Raw genomic sequence first — 15,047 nt, 5'->3', positions numbered from 1 at the left:
AAAAGTTAAATAAACAAAATAGCGATTTATATCAATCATAAAACCTTTATGAAAGATTTTTGTTCTTACCTTAAAAGGTTCCAGAATGACAGTTAAAATGTCTGACGATTTGGCAATCAAAATAAAAAGGGAAACGACTTCTTAGGTGAAAGTCAACTGTTTTACACGGCTGTGGTAAAATTCGTCACACAAATAAAGCCCCTAAAAGTAAATTATGGTAAAGTAGATAAATGGAATCAAATTCCACGAACGAATTCCGAGACAAATACGTGGAATAAACTATTCCCATTACATTTAAAATGTACTATTGCGACTACAATAAGAACCTCCCAGTGAAATAACATTTATTGACTTAGGCAAACAAACTGCTAGCTGTATCAATGCGAGCTCACAAACTCTGGGTTATGTCAATTTCGTTTTGAAAATATAGAGACAATGAAACCTCATTTTTGGGAATGTGATATTATACAAATTTTGAGGAACAATCTAAATAACCTATTATTGTCAAAGAATATCCCAATATGTCTTGATATTAAAACCATAAGTTTTGGATTCAAATTTTAGTGTTCCGATTCCTTTGTTGATTGCGTTGTTAATATATTGTATATACTCCATTACTCCATTACTCCAACTTTTACATCTTTCAAAAAGTAACTTACTTAAAGTATAAAAATCGAACATGAAAATGCATTTATAAATGACAAATTAACAGATTTCGAGCAAAAATTGCAAGTATTTAATATAGAGTTGCATTCAATCAGAACCCTCTTTTTTCTTTCTACTTCTTTGAACTTTTGATTTTGATTATCATAGGTTTCAAAATGTCTGACCTTTTACTGTATGGGCACCACTCCAACTTCTTTAATAAACATAACAAGATTAATACTATATCAATGTTTTCATTTATTGAGTATATAGCGACTGTGGAATAATGTATATTAAACACCAACACATTCGGATCATATAACTGCACATGTCAACCTGGATATCCACAAAGAAACCATTTCTATGGATATTATAGTGAGTGATATCATCATGGTATTATTACCATTTGTACTTTATTGGAGAGCGTTTTCATCCCCTTTTGTCATTCATTAAACTCGTATCATATTTGTAACCAGTAAACAGAGTTTTACCGTGTAAAACGTGAGGTGCGGATGAATTACAACCATATTTCAATATATACACACTAGTAACTGAACACCGTCCTTGATAGTATTGATTCCATGACTATCAAAATGTTAACCCTTGTCTTCAGTGAGATATCAATGCAATAAGGTTCCTCTAGCGGTAAATCATTTTAATATTGCTAAGCCATATGTAAAGCAATATGCTTAAAAGATAGTTAGATGAGGAAACTTGCTTGACTAACAATCCTTGATAAACATATCTAGTTTTTGCATATAGTATATATGCACTGTTATGTTTGTTGAGTTTTGTGCTGTTGTTCAATGTTTCTTGTTAGCGAGTTTTTGTTTTTGTGCCCTATGTATTTGGCGTTTACCCTGTGCCAATGAACTAGGTGGTTTTTCACATCAAAATTCATTAAAAAGTGTTAAATTAGGATTTTGATTAATCATCGAAAAAAATGAGTTGTTTTTTTTCAAAACGTTCGTGTTTTGGGGATGATAAACACCAATACAATAACATATCCGTTTTACTTCCAAAATATGGAACAAATTTACAATTAATATGTTTTTTACATATATTATAATACATCCAAAAGCATGCTTGAAAACGATTTTTCATACAATGTATAGTGTATAGCTTTGGATTAAATCTTGTAACAGCTTATACAAACACAAATTGTGATTCATGTTCAAACAGTTATCATTAGATTCTTTAAGTGGTAGTACACTTACCGTTAATGTTGTACTAGAAAGAAAGTTTCTGAGCTACCGTCTTGCATCTTGGTTATAAGCGACCTGAGATATAGACTCTGGTGTGGACTCGAATAGGTTGGGATTTAGTACTATTTACAACTGAAATTACTTGTCGATTTGTAACTACAATTTACTTAATATTTTAGTTTCAGAGCATCTGGTTCTAGATAATAATAGTAAACCGATCTTTATACGATTTCTAAAATCGATGAAAATTCTTTGTGTAAAGATAGCCGAGGTAGATGGTGTCAGCGGAGACAACGAGATACTCTTTCTTATAAACATACCCGGGTGCAGATTCCCCTACCCCGGACAAGTCTGTTCAGGGTATCTGTTTTGCCAAACCAGGCTGTAAGATTTAGGTTGTGTATAGCACACAATCGATCATTTGACGCATTTATTGCAGTAAATGTAACTCTTAGCATTGCTTTTCAATTCGTAAATGGCGTTTAATGGAAACATATAAAATATATGTAAATCGTCTATCAATTGTTTGTCTTTTGACAACCGTAGGCTTTGAAATTACACACATTATTTATTATGCAAATGTTTTCGTTTTGCTATCCTTGTTCTGCCTCACGATATACACGAATTTTTGCAAAACAGAGTGTTACATTTATTGTGATGAAGATTTTTCCAGCCGAGTTTGGACGGATTTTTGGCACTTAACCATCCAACGCTGTATGAAGCCTACGGCGCGGAGAATTCTACACTGTGGGCTCAAAATGTCGAGAATCATGTTGTTTTTGTCCCTCTGAGGACAAACCTCGACTCGAGAAATATAGCCGATTCAGGTGTACGGGTCCATTTGTTTTCCAACAGCACTGGAAATAGGGATGACATCCTCAAAATACAAGAGCGTGTTTAGAAATAAGTGAGTTCAATGCGAGGGTCGCCATATATTCACCTTACATGCTCGGATACAAGCTCTACCAGCAACAGGAATGTAACAATGTAATTACGTATAATGTTCATCTTTTCATGTTAAGGCCTAGTGTTTATTAAACGCTGCATGGCTGGTGCCGCGCCAAAAATGGACATTCGCGTGCTGAGTGTAGAATTATAGTCTATTTCATCATAAATCTTTCTGTTTTTGTTTTTTCGCTTGCCTATTCTTGAGTTGTTGTTGTCTTCATCGGCATGCCTGTTTGGTTAACATACTTTGAAATGATTGAAGATTGCAATAAATAAAAAAACTGTTTATACATGCCTTCTATGACCTTATTTATATTAAACTCTGGCTAAATTGCTACCACGTTGTTGTTGTTTTTAATTCGAGTAATGCCCTTGAACGAATGTCGGTCTTTGATCGCTATGCTTTAGTTTTAATTTAGAAGCATTGCTAAACACAGAATACAATTCAATTAAGTGTATTCAAAACCTGCAGAACAAAATGGTAACAGATGGCATGTTTTTAAGACTTATTGAAGTATACCCGTTGGCATTGAGTGTATCATTATTGCTTGAATCTACCGTGACGCCATCACACATTCTTCTGTGCTTAAACGTCATACGTGATTTGGGAGGAAAGTGAATTCATTTCCTATTTGTACCTGCTCTTTATATGTCGGCGTTTTCAAAACCTGTCCATTCAGGTAATTATAGTAACAAAACGGCTTGTACACGTACCTGCTCTTTAAGTTTCGGTGTTTTCAGAACCTATCAATGCAAGCGATGGTGGAAACGGGCATAAGTATGTACCTGCTCCTTATATGTCGGTTTTCACATAACCTGTCAATGCAACCGACTGTGGAAACGGACGACTTATACATGCACCTGCTCTTTAAATGTCGGTGATTTTAAAACATATCGATGCATGCAATTGTGGTACCGGACGGTCTGTACATGTATCTGCTCTGTATATGTCGGTATTTATAGAACCTGTCATTGAAGGCGATTGTGGTAACGGACAGCATGTACACATACTTGCTCTGTATGTTTTCGATGTTTTCAGAATCTGTCAATGCAGGTTTGTTGTAACGGAAGATCTATACACGTACAAGCTGTTTAACTTTGGTCGAGAGCAATTCAGTATTCAACCCAAAAGATACCCGCCAGTGGCTGCCGGTTACACTTTCCCTGGAAACTTTTTCGGCAAGATTCTTACAGACAGGAAAAACTTCATTAGCATGAAGAACGAATAAAACGTTAACCAAGGTCCGTTGCACGACCTTTATATAATAATAAAGAAAATTGTTGTTGTTATCCTGAAGTCCTCGTTTATTAAGTTTATATTTTTTGATATATGTTTTTTGTCGGAGTTGGTAATTCGTGATCACAAATTGAAGTTCAGACATGGTTGGCATCATTATTTTAGTCTACCTTTTCACTCCTATAGCCGCCAAAGGCCGTTGGCTTCACAAAGTGACGTACATCACTGAGAACTTGTGGGACGAAGTGAGATGTTTGTTTTTCGAAGGACTGCATCTTTAAACAATAAGACAGGCTGTGGTCGAACAGGGAACTCATTGTTACGAGTCGTGGTTCTTCAATTTATACGACATTTAACAGCGCTGCTGCTACATGTGTGTAATAAGCTATGTTAGACGTTGACGCTTTCACTGGTTGAGAATGCACTCGTCAATTAAGGTGTGTTGAACATTATGATAGTAGATGACAATTCCACTGGTTGTGAAATCAATCCTCAATTAGAGTGTGTTCAACATTTTAATAGTAGATGACATATTCACTTGTTGTGAATGTCCTTATTCGTTTAGGCGTGTACTACATTATGTTGTTTATATATACATTATTAAAAGGTCCACTACTGATGGGATTCTGATTCTGTTCAAATTATTTGCAGATTTGGCAAACTTCGCAAAGGTTATCCATTCGCTATAGGAGCCGAGTATAAGGACCGCGGTAAGAACGCGATTCTGGAGGACGGCTTCCGGCAGTTCAGCTCTGCGGTAAACAGCCGGCGCTATTGTCACCTTTACTATGACGTCAATCCAACCGACGACTGTTCAAGCTGGTCACCCGACGACAAGGGTGTTGTAAAACAGGCTGTGTCTAAACTCATGCAACTTGTTGGACTGTCTTAAGCATATCAATTTGTTTGTGGGGTTTTCAATCTACCACCTGTACTTTTATAGAACTCGTGTTCGTACGGACAAATAAATGTGAATGTATTTGGAAAGTTATTTTACCTGTATATGATTTATAACAAATGGTGTTTGTTTGTTGTTGTGTATTGCATTATTTTTGTTCAGTTTCGAACGAGTATGTAATCATATGTTTTTTCTATTATTGTTGTTAATAAATTGGTAAACAAACATAATACATGTGCTACTTTTCAATTTTCCAATTAGTGTGTTAAAAACCTATTATTTAAATGATTATGACGGTCATAAGGAATTATTTTAGCAAGAAGGTATATTTCTGTTAAAGGAACAATACAATGCTGTTTTATGCTTAACTGAACTGAATTAGACAATCATTGCTGGACGCAGTGGTTACTTTGACAAAAAAAGCAACTGTTGAAATGACGTCAAAATTATTCTTTCAAAATATGATAAATATAATAAACACAATTCTTTTTTTCTTTAATTGTCATATGAACGTATATTAACGTTGCTGGATATAAACATAAGTTCGTAGTTAAAAAGCATGCGTTAGTTGTGGTCTTTGGCACTGCAAAAACACAACTGTTATCTATAGACTCTAGTGCATTATACGCATTTCTTTATCATTTTTCTTTACAAACTGAAGCCTATAATTCATTGCAAAGAATATGTTAATTGTTTATTCGCTCATATAAGTGATCCACAGCAAAATGTTTATAGTGTATGATACTTGATGGCATATATCTGTCAAAGACGAAGATGGCCCACAAGCTTGTGACTGATGACTTTCGAAAGATATAAAGGTTGGAAATGAGAGTAAGTGTCGATAATAGTCAATATAACAAAGTCAATTACTGCAAAAACATAACCTTCTTAGGTTGGACAGAAGTTAAGGTGATGCAATCAGGTTGGTTACAGCAAACTAGTTTTAAAGGAAACATGTATTGGTTCATAACGTAGTACGGGGCTTCGGCAGACCTAATAAGTGTTCATCTAAAGATTATCTTTTACGTTAAAACAATGAAATTGAATAAATATACTCGCAGTAAAAATGATATCCAACATAATTCAACAAATACAAGTTGTCCAGTTATGACAGAAAGCAACCAACAGAAATAATATTGATTCTTAGACCATAGAAACACTTCAAAGATTCGTAACTTAAAGGTATGATAGTACTTCTTACAATCGCCATTATTTATTGATGTGAGTATACAGAATGAGTATATCAATAACTTAACAGTGCCCTTCTCAACAATGGACGCATAAATGTGCATTTCCGAAAAGGAACTTTGAATTTGTCAAACCAAAGTGCATGCTGGTATTATCTTAGGATGTATTATAAGTAATATATTGGGTTACCAAGGTTAGACTTGGTTATTCTTCAAAATGTTCGTGTTGTTGGGATAATATGAACCACTTTAAGAAGTCGACAAACGTTCTAGACACTGGGTTTAACTACACGGATATAAACATTAAGTAGTCAGTAGTGCCCTTAAAGCTATGAAAACGTATTAACAAAACTATAAAAATACCCCCAAAATTTGCGCTACAATTATTTTCTTATTTGTACGAACGATTTCGTCGTGCAATGTCGGTATTTTTTAATAATAACAAAGCAAGGGCTATTGTTGAGGGCTAGGTCTGGTCCTAAGTGTTGAACAGTTCCGGGACGGACTATTGGCTGACACAACGAAATAAAGCCCAATGATCTTCACAAACGGTAATAGCCTTTACAACATTTATTCAGTTTACTAGGTTAACTTCGACATGAAAAAAACTGGCAATGTACATGTATGATCAAATCATCGTTTGTGCAATGTCAAATTGTTCAAATTGTTAACGAATATAGCAATTAAATTTTCCCGTTAATAAAATATTAAAACAGTCTGTCATCAACTGCCTTCAATTGATGATAAAACATTGTAAACAGTTCCCTTTAATATCTAACTTATGCTCTTTAATATTTCTTAATTCTTTTATACTATCAGCACGAAAGAAAAACTTGAAAAACCTAAGCAAAATTCTTCTATATTTGCCTAATGCAGAATACTGTATCGAATCACGATCGACTCCTAGATCGACACAAAAAAAGCGCATCGACTAACCGTTACAGCTGATCGATCTATTAATATGCGATCGATCGCCTAAAATTGAAAAGAGTCGTAAAATTTTGATCGGTCTAAAAATAGAACCGCTGAAAATGTAGCGATTAGAATAGTGATCCTAGAATTCATATTTTCGCCTTAAGTGTTCATGGCTAAAGCAAAGCAATAAGATAATACGAGATAAAAAAACATCAAACTTTAGAGTTTTAACTTCGCGGTTATACCAACCTTTGTAAAAAGAATGTGACCTAAATGTCAAAAAATGAAACAAGATGGCTGACTCACTGAGATAATGCAAAACAAACTGCTATTAAACAGACAAAATTATGTTAAATTCCCCATGTTTAAAGGTTAGAAGCTGATGAAACAAAGAGATATCAGTATGTTTCACAATATAGCTAAGTTCCTTGCAAGTTCTAAATCGGAATATACGTAAAATTAGCAGGAAACAGTAAATTTCGGGTGGGGTAACTCTACAAAGTGCACTCGTGCCTATAAAGGAATAGGGGTTGAAGTTTAGTTACCCCATCGCGTACAACAACAAGTTTAAGTTACACTTGTGAGTACTACTTTCAAGTATTATTGTAGGAGGTTTCATATAAATAGGCGATAATATGCAAGGACGGTTCGGTGAAAGGTCTCTTTGAATGAAAAAACAAGTACACGTATAAAATGCTTATCATTTCGTTTAAAGCCTTACTGTCTTTTTGGTAGGCCAAAATTAATTGCAGTCTTCTGTAAGAACGATAGTCTACGTTACAATTTAGACTGCTATGGTAATTCCTTATGTTTACGCTGCATGGCAAGAGTGGTGACAAGAGTTGCGCATATGCGTGTAAATAAGGTATTTCAGGTAAATTTCAAAACAACCGTGTTCTTTTTATTTTTGCATTTTTTGTTTTTGTACCGTTTATGTCTGGATCGGCATGCTGAAATGTTTTGATTGTCAAAATAGGAAACGTTTAAAAGGATAAAAAAGCCAAACCTAGTTACGCGTCTTTACTATTACCCTATGCATATCTGAAGATAGTCCCAAAACTCTAGTTAAAAGGCTAACATTTGTGGAGAAATAATCCTTCAAACACTCAGAAAAAAACGCATTAACATTGGACTAGTGCCAACGTTAAAGACTTAGGTAAAGATAGAACATATAATGCAAGTACGTGTTTTAATAACCTGTCAACCGTTTTGGTACAAGGCGGTATAATGTTTGTTAGAGATTATGAAGGTCTTCCCGCTCCCATTGGCTGCATATTATTGGAATATTTAAAGAAACAGAGCGATTCACGCGGAAGTCCGGGTGCGATACCCTAGCCCTTTGCAAATTGGCCTCTTCGTGTTCTAACGTGCTCTATGTAAAGCCCAATAAACTGGATACAACATTCATCGGCTTAAACATAAATTGTGTATTCAAGAGAGCTACTACTACATTTTGTAACGTTGGGTATGAATGTCATCTTCCGTATCCGAGGCGAACTCTCAACCACTAGTATATGGGCTCTGAAAACTGACGCCTTGACATGTACCTGCTCTTATACATCGATGTTATCAGAACCTTTCGATGCAGGCAATTGTGGTAACGGACGGCCTAAACAGTTAACTGCTCTCTTGGGTCGATGTCTTCAGAACCTGCCGATACATCCAACTATGGAACGAGACGGCCTGTACACGAACCTACTTTTTTACTACAAGCAGGAACAAATAAGCATTTCACCCGTCGAAAGCTAAACGCCAGCGTTAGCCGATTACACTTTCCCTTGAAACTAACAAGGTTCTTGCCGACGGCCATAACTTCAAAATCCTTCAGAATGATTTAAACGTTAACCCAGTTCCGTTATACTGCTTGTGTATACTAATAAAGTAAACGACTTGTTGTAGCACTGAAATCCATATTTAGGTATGTTCACAAAGGCAATCATTGAAAATTATCCTATTTACTAGCAATTATTATATAAGCAATTACTTTAAATACGTCAAATGTTCCGTTTTCTGTCTATGCCTGTCGTTTATTTGCAGTTATCCGACAAAATTTGCATTATAACCTTCACTCTACCTTTTAGCTTATGGCGTAGGCTGCTCAACGAGACGTTCATTACTGTGAAAATTGAACGAGATGAGATGCAGACGTTTCCACGAGAATCAAACCTTAAAACCCTTGACTCGACAACAGCATATAACGCATACCATTGCCCTTTTAAATCACATGGAATAGGAAATGACGTGTAGTAGCAAAAATCGGTTAATGCCTTTTTTTATAAGGGACCAAATTAAGAACTTGCAAACAAGAACATTTAATGGTCTTTCGTTTGATTTTGAAGCGTGTACATACTGACTTGTCTTACACCTACACCTTAAAACAAAACGACATACTGTGGTCGGACAATGAGAAGTGGAACCAATGTTGCGAGTTCTTCAACCCATATGACATCAAAAGTGCTGCTGCTACAGGTGTGTATTACACTATGATAGTAGTTGCCAATTCCACTAATTGTGAATGTACTCGTCAATTAAGGTGTGAACATAATCATAAAAGTTGTTCACAGCTCCACTTTGTGTGAATTTGTCATTAAAGGTGTGTAGTGCATTATGATACTGTATTTCGTAAGCTGGTTCTGTTTAATTAATTTTCAGATTTGGCGAGCTTCGTAATTAATATCCATTCGCATTAAGAGCCGTTACAGGGACACCGGTAAGAACGAGATTCTTGAGGAAGGCTTTCAGCAGTGCTGCTCGGTGGAAAACAGAAATCAGTATTGTCACCTTCACCTTTTATGAGGTCATTTCGCCCGCATTCCAGCATTCGAACGACGAGGGAGATGTAAAACGGGCTGTGGCGCAAAGTCATGGAATTTGTTGGACTGTCTTAAGCATATCAATTCGTTCGTGTGTTGTTGTTTTTTTCTAAATAGTCTGAACTCTTTTTCGTGTTGTGTAAATATTTTCATGTTCTTACATGAATAAGGTGTCATTTATGTTCATTCAGTTGTTGTTTTAGTATTGTTATATCAGTGTGTTCACTTTCAACAGAACATGAAAACCTGTTGATTTAAAATTGTACGTGGACTTTTCGACCAACGTGATTGGTGGTTTACTTTACAAGTTCCCAATATTTTCATGATAAACTGTGCTAAGGTTCATCTGAAATTAATTTGGTAAAAATATATGTTAAATGAACTGCACCATATGCAATGCTGTCTTATTATTTACTGAACTTAATTAGACAATCAATGTTGGACACAATGGACATAGCCTTAGTTGAACTGACGTCAAACGGACGTCGATGGGATTACTAAGTATGCGATATGTCGAAAACACATAATTCATGTTTTAAAAGTGTCTGAGATACGTGCATATACTCTGCTTAAATTAAACGTAAAGCATATAGATATATTAACACCTTCATGTGTAATGTGTATGTTGTGGTCCTCCGCATCATAAAATGGAATACATAAAATGTATAAATTTTGGAAAATTGTAGGCATTTCTTATTCATTTTCCACCCTAAATTGATATGATCAACTCATGCCTAAACCTAAAATTGAATATCTTGTGAGGAGCTATGTTAGTTGTTCATATGCTCGTATGAGTAATGCTAAGCAAATATGATATTTGGCGAAACAGATCTGCCCTCGACGATTATGGCACGTCATCTGAGTGGCTGTTGAGTTTCGGAAGATAATGCGGTTGAAATGAGACTACCAACCGTGAGTCTCTATACTAGCACGTATTCTACAATAAATGACTGCAAAAACATAACTTCATTGGTAAAGGCTATAAAGTTGTAAGATATATATACATTAGGGAGTTCGGCGCACCTTATCAATTTTATGTCTTAACGCAATTTGGTCTACATAAGACGACAGTGATGATGTTTATCATCTACAAATGACATTTATTATAAAAAAGTTGTAACTGAATAAACTGTATTCGCCTTGTTTGAAAACCGATACCCAACATATGCGAAAAGTATTCCAGTCACGGCAGAAAACAACCAAGAAAAGTAACAAAAACATTTGCCAAGAAGATTTAATAAGAAAAAAAAATCTTGGTACAGAATAAATAATGTGCAGTAAATTTGTTTTATAACATATGCGTTCAGAAGAAGATCAGATGCCGTTTAATTTGATGATTTTTATTCGATTTTTTAAAAATCTAATAATAATAAAACAAGCTTTTGAAAATCAATTTAAACTGAATGCAAACTTTAGTTTTGTCTGATCAATAGTCATAAAGTTAATATGAGCTTTGCCGTTTAGCAGTAGTAGTAGTACTAGTAGTAGTAGTAGTAGTAGTAGTAGTTGTTGTTGTTGTTGTGGTAGTCGAGGTGGTGGTGGCGGTGGTGGTGGTGGCAGTAGGGGTAGTAGTAGAAGAGGTAGAGGTAGTGCTGCTGTTAGTGGATGAACATTTTAGTTGCAGTTGTTTGTTGTTATTTTGTTTCTATCAGCGTATTCAGTTGTATACACATTCCATTTCACTGTGTTCATTTCATTCCTGTCCTAAATATCACATAAAAAATTGTCAATGATAAGCGTCATTCAATGATAGAAGCATATATAGTGCAAACAAGATAAGATTTTGCCCCAAACCTCCAAAGACTCTTAAAGCGATAAAATAGTAATATATATTAGAGGACACGTGTGAATGAAATAATTGGCTTTACCATGAAGTTGATCTTGTTGTTGGTATTTCTACAGCTGGCAAAACTTCGCCATTTAGAAGCACATGGTAAACATATTTTGTTTGATATGATTTTATTAGTATTTAGTTGTTTTGCGTGCTGTTCGTTTAAATCACATTATAAATTCAGAATATATGTGGCGAATCAAATGAGAAAGGTAAGCGGACATTTTTGGATTTTATTGTGACCAAACACCGCCTGTTTGAAATGTTTAAGCAATGTTATTTACAATAGAGCTCTGCATAGGCTTTCCTTAAGTTTCTTTTCAGAAGTATCAAAAATGAAGCATCTCAAGTCCATATAAAGAGGTTTTCATTGACCAGACCCCGATTCACTGATAAGATTATTTGGAGGCCTTAACAGCAATAGCAATTCAATAACGAACCATATCCATATAGAAAAGATATAGGTTATGAAGTGCGTTTTAATTTTTTTGTAATATTACTTTTACTTAAGGTGGAACGCGACTATGAAATTTTTTTCGAGTTACTGTCTGAAAATTGGTATACGAATAGAAAAGAATATGCCCAATTAAGGACTGTTTTTACTTTTTCAATATTCGGAACAGTTTTGAAACTATGACTCCTCAAAATATACCACTGACGTCAATTTCGAGACGTCTCTCATATGTTTGCGTTCCAGCTACAATAACCGATCGTTTCACCAATTCTTCGTTTACAGCTATGAAATTTAAACCTCAAGTGCGTCTTGTGAAAACGTTCACGCACATATATTTTTCGTTCTCTTGTTTTACGTTATTTATTTAAAATTCGTCTTTAACGTCATTTTTCGCGGGGAAAACGGCGTCGTGTTTCGCTGTAAAAAGTGCGCCTTTCTTTAATTCTTGAAAAAACTGCTCGTTTAATTTTTGATTTTTTTTAAATACATGTATTCAATGTTTTATTACAAATCGCCTTATATCAAAAAAAGGGTACCTCACCGACTTCGTTTTTGCGCAGTATCAAATAATCTTACCCCTATACCTGTTTCTTTTTCATTACGTATTGTTATAAAACGTTTAGCATGACGTAAATCGAACTATTATTTACGCTAATAAAAGCTTAGTTTTGAATAAACCACTGATCAATAACATTTAACAGTTGTTGTTAATTTTAGTTAATTGATAATTCATTGTTTACTTCTGTTAAATTCCGAATAGTTTAACATTATTAAATCATTTAAGCACTGATTATAAATGAACTATTATAGTTAAAGTGACATGCTTATCCAAAATCCATGCATAAACATGTATATCAAGATCAATTTTGTCTAATAAAACTTTAACTTCTTACTCAATTATGCATTTATGGAAAATATTAATTATTGGTTACAAGATTTTAACCGCGTGTTTAATAACAAAATGCACAAAAAGATTAAATTATTGGTGAATGCTATAATATTTACTGTCTAATAATGTAAAAATACCATGTTTTATGCTCATTTCTTTCAAATCAACTCGGTATTTCTCATAAGAACCTTTGTTTTCGACAAGATTTCTGCATCCATGCGTCAGATCACAAACGACCTTACTATCATGGAAGTCAAATAGACTTATTTTATTTGCATGTAGAATGTAAGCTTTTTATTTATACTTATATATATATATATAGATATATCCTACCTATATAAATATTTTGACAACAATATGCTATAATTTTAAACTGTACTATTATTGTATATAATATTTTTTTATGTTCTATGTCTATTAATGTTTGGAGATATTATGATTATTTCTTACCATGGGGAAAATTAAGATATTGAGTTGAGTTGAGATGGGAGAGTAAGTGTGCATCTTTAAATAGTTACTATCAGCTCATCTTGTTGAGGGTTGTTATAGCTTACATACAAACTCACGCACAAAACGTTCACGTACGCACGCGTAAAAACGCACCCCACACACCATACCACACTCAAGCACGCCTGCACACGCATGCATAAATGTGCACGCGATCGCGCTCCCGCACACACACACACGCACGCACGTACGCACGCACGCACACACACACACAGACGATCATACGCACGCCCATACACACGCACGCGCGCGCACACACACACACGCTCTCACACACATGTACGCTCTCACACGCAGGCATGTATGTACACACGCATGCCCGCACGCACACGTGTACAATACCCACGGCAGGGACATTGAGTGCGGGATAAGGTAGCTATGTTGGCTTCTGTATCATGGGCATTGAATGCGTCGCCGAAAGTTGTCTCATGAATTTGCTTGAACGCACGAGAAGCTTTGATTGCGTGGTAAAGTCAGGAAAACAAAATAACTCGTTATGGATTAAAACAAACAATGCATTGATTAACAAAATTAAACATTTTACTGCACTAAAACATTAACTTTAAGATCATCATTTGAGCCATTTGTAACATATATTTAATCATAGTGTGTGTGTGCGCGCGCGCGTTCATGTGTATGGGCGTGCGTGCATGTACGAGTATGTGGGCGTATACGTGCGTTCATGTAAGTGTATTTGTGTGAACTATAACATCCCTTAATAAGATGAGATAATATAAACAATTCAATGGGATCATTTACAATCTATGCAAACACAAGTAAAAAACACAAATACGATTTACCGCAACTTATACTATAAGAATAAATACATATCGAAAACAATGGTTCTTATGAAGAATACCGAGTTTAATTTGAAAGAAATAAGAGACCATAGTAAATCCTTTAGCATTCACCAAATAAAAATGAATCATTTTTGCGCTTTCTACTATTAAATAAACAGTTACAATCTTTTTATCAGTGAATAATATTTTGTATGAGTTTATTATTACGTAAGAAGTAAGGGTTTATCAGTCAAAATAAATGTTTGTTATACATGTGGAATATTGATTTGAATAAGAGTTTCACTTTAAATTTTAGTGTGTTTTAAATTAACGCCGATTTACCCCGTTATATATTGACCACATGAGTAATTTTCTTTCTGTTCTAAGAATGACCGATCATTTTTAAACGTCAAGAACTGACCATCCCCCACCCCTCCCCAAACCGTTGCGTAACAAATGACCCTTGTTAAAAATGTTCAAGAGTTATATTCACTACCAAACTTAGTCAATAATATGGTTACCAATATAAGTGGAATTTATTAATTGTATATGATTTTATTCAACGATAACCGATTGACTACATCAAACTTAGATTCAAGACACTGAACTCTATAGTCGCGTATTTTATAGATCTGTATACTATTACATTTTTCTCCGATAGTGACATACAGAAGAAAATTTGGATGATTTTAAGGGGGGGCTGCACCCCCTCTACTGCCGGGATCCGTTTGTGCTTATT

This window comes from Mya arenaria, chromosome 6 (genome assembly GCF_026914265.1).
Source record: "Mya arenaria isolate MELC-2E11 chromosome 6, ASM2691426v1".
In the NCBI taxonomy this organism is placed as follows: domain Eukaryota; kingdom Metazoa; phylum Mollusca; class Bivalvia; order Myida; family Myidae; genus Mya; species Mya arenaria.
The sequence above is the reverse complement of the archived record's forward strand: the minus strand, read 5'-3'. Positions refer to the sequence as shown.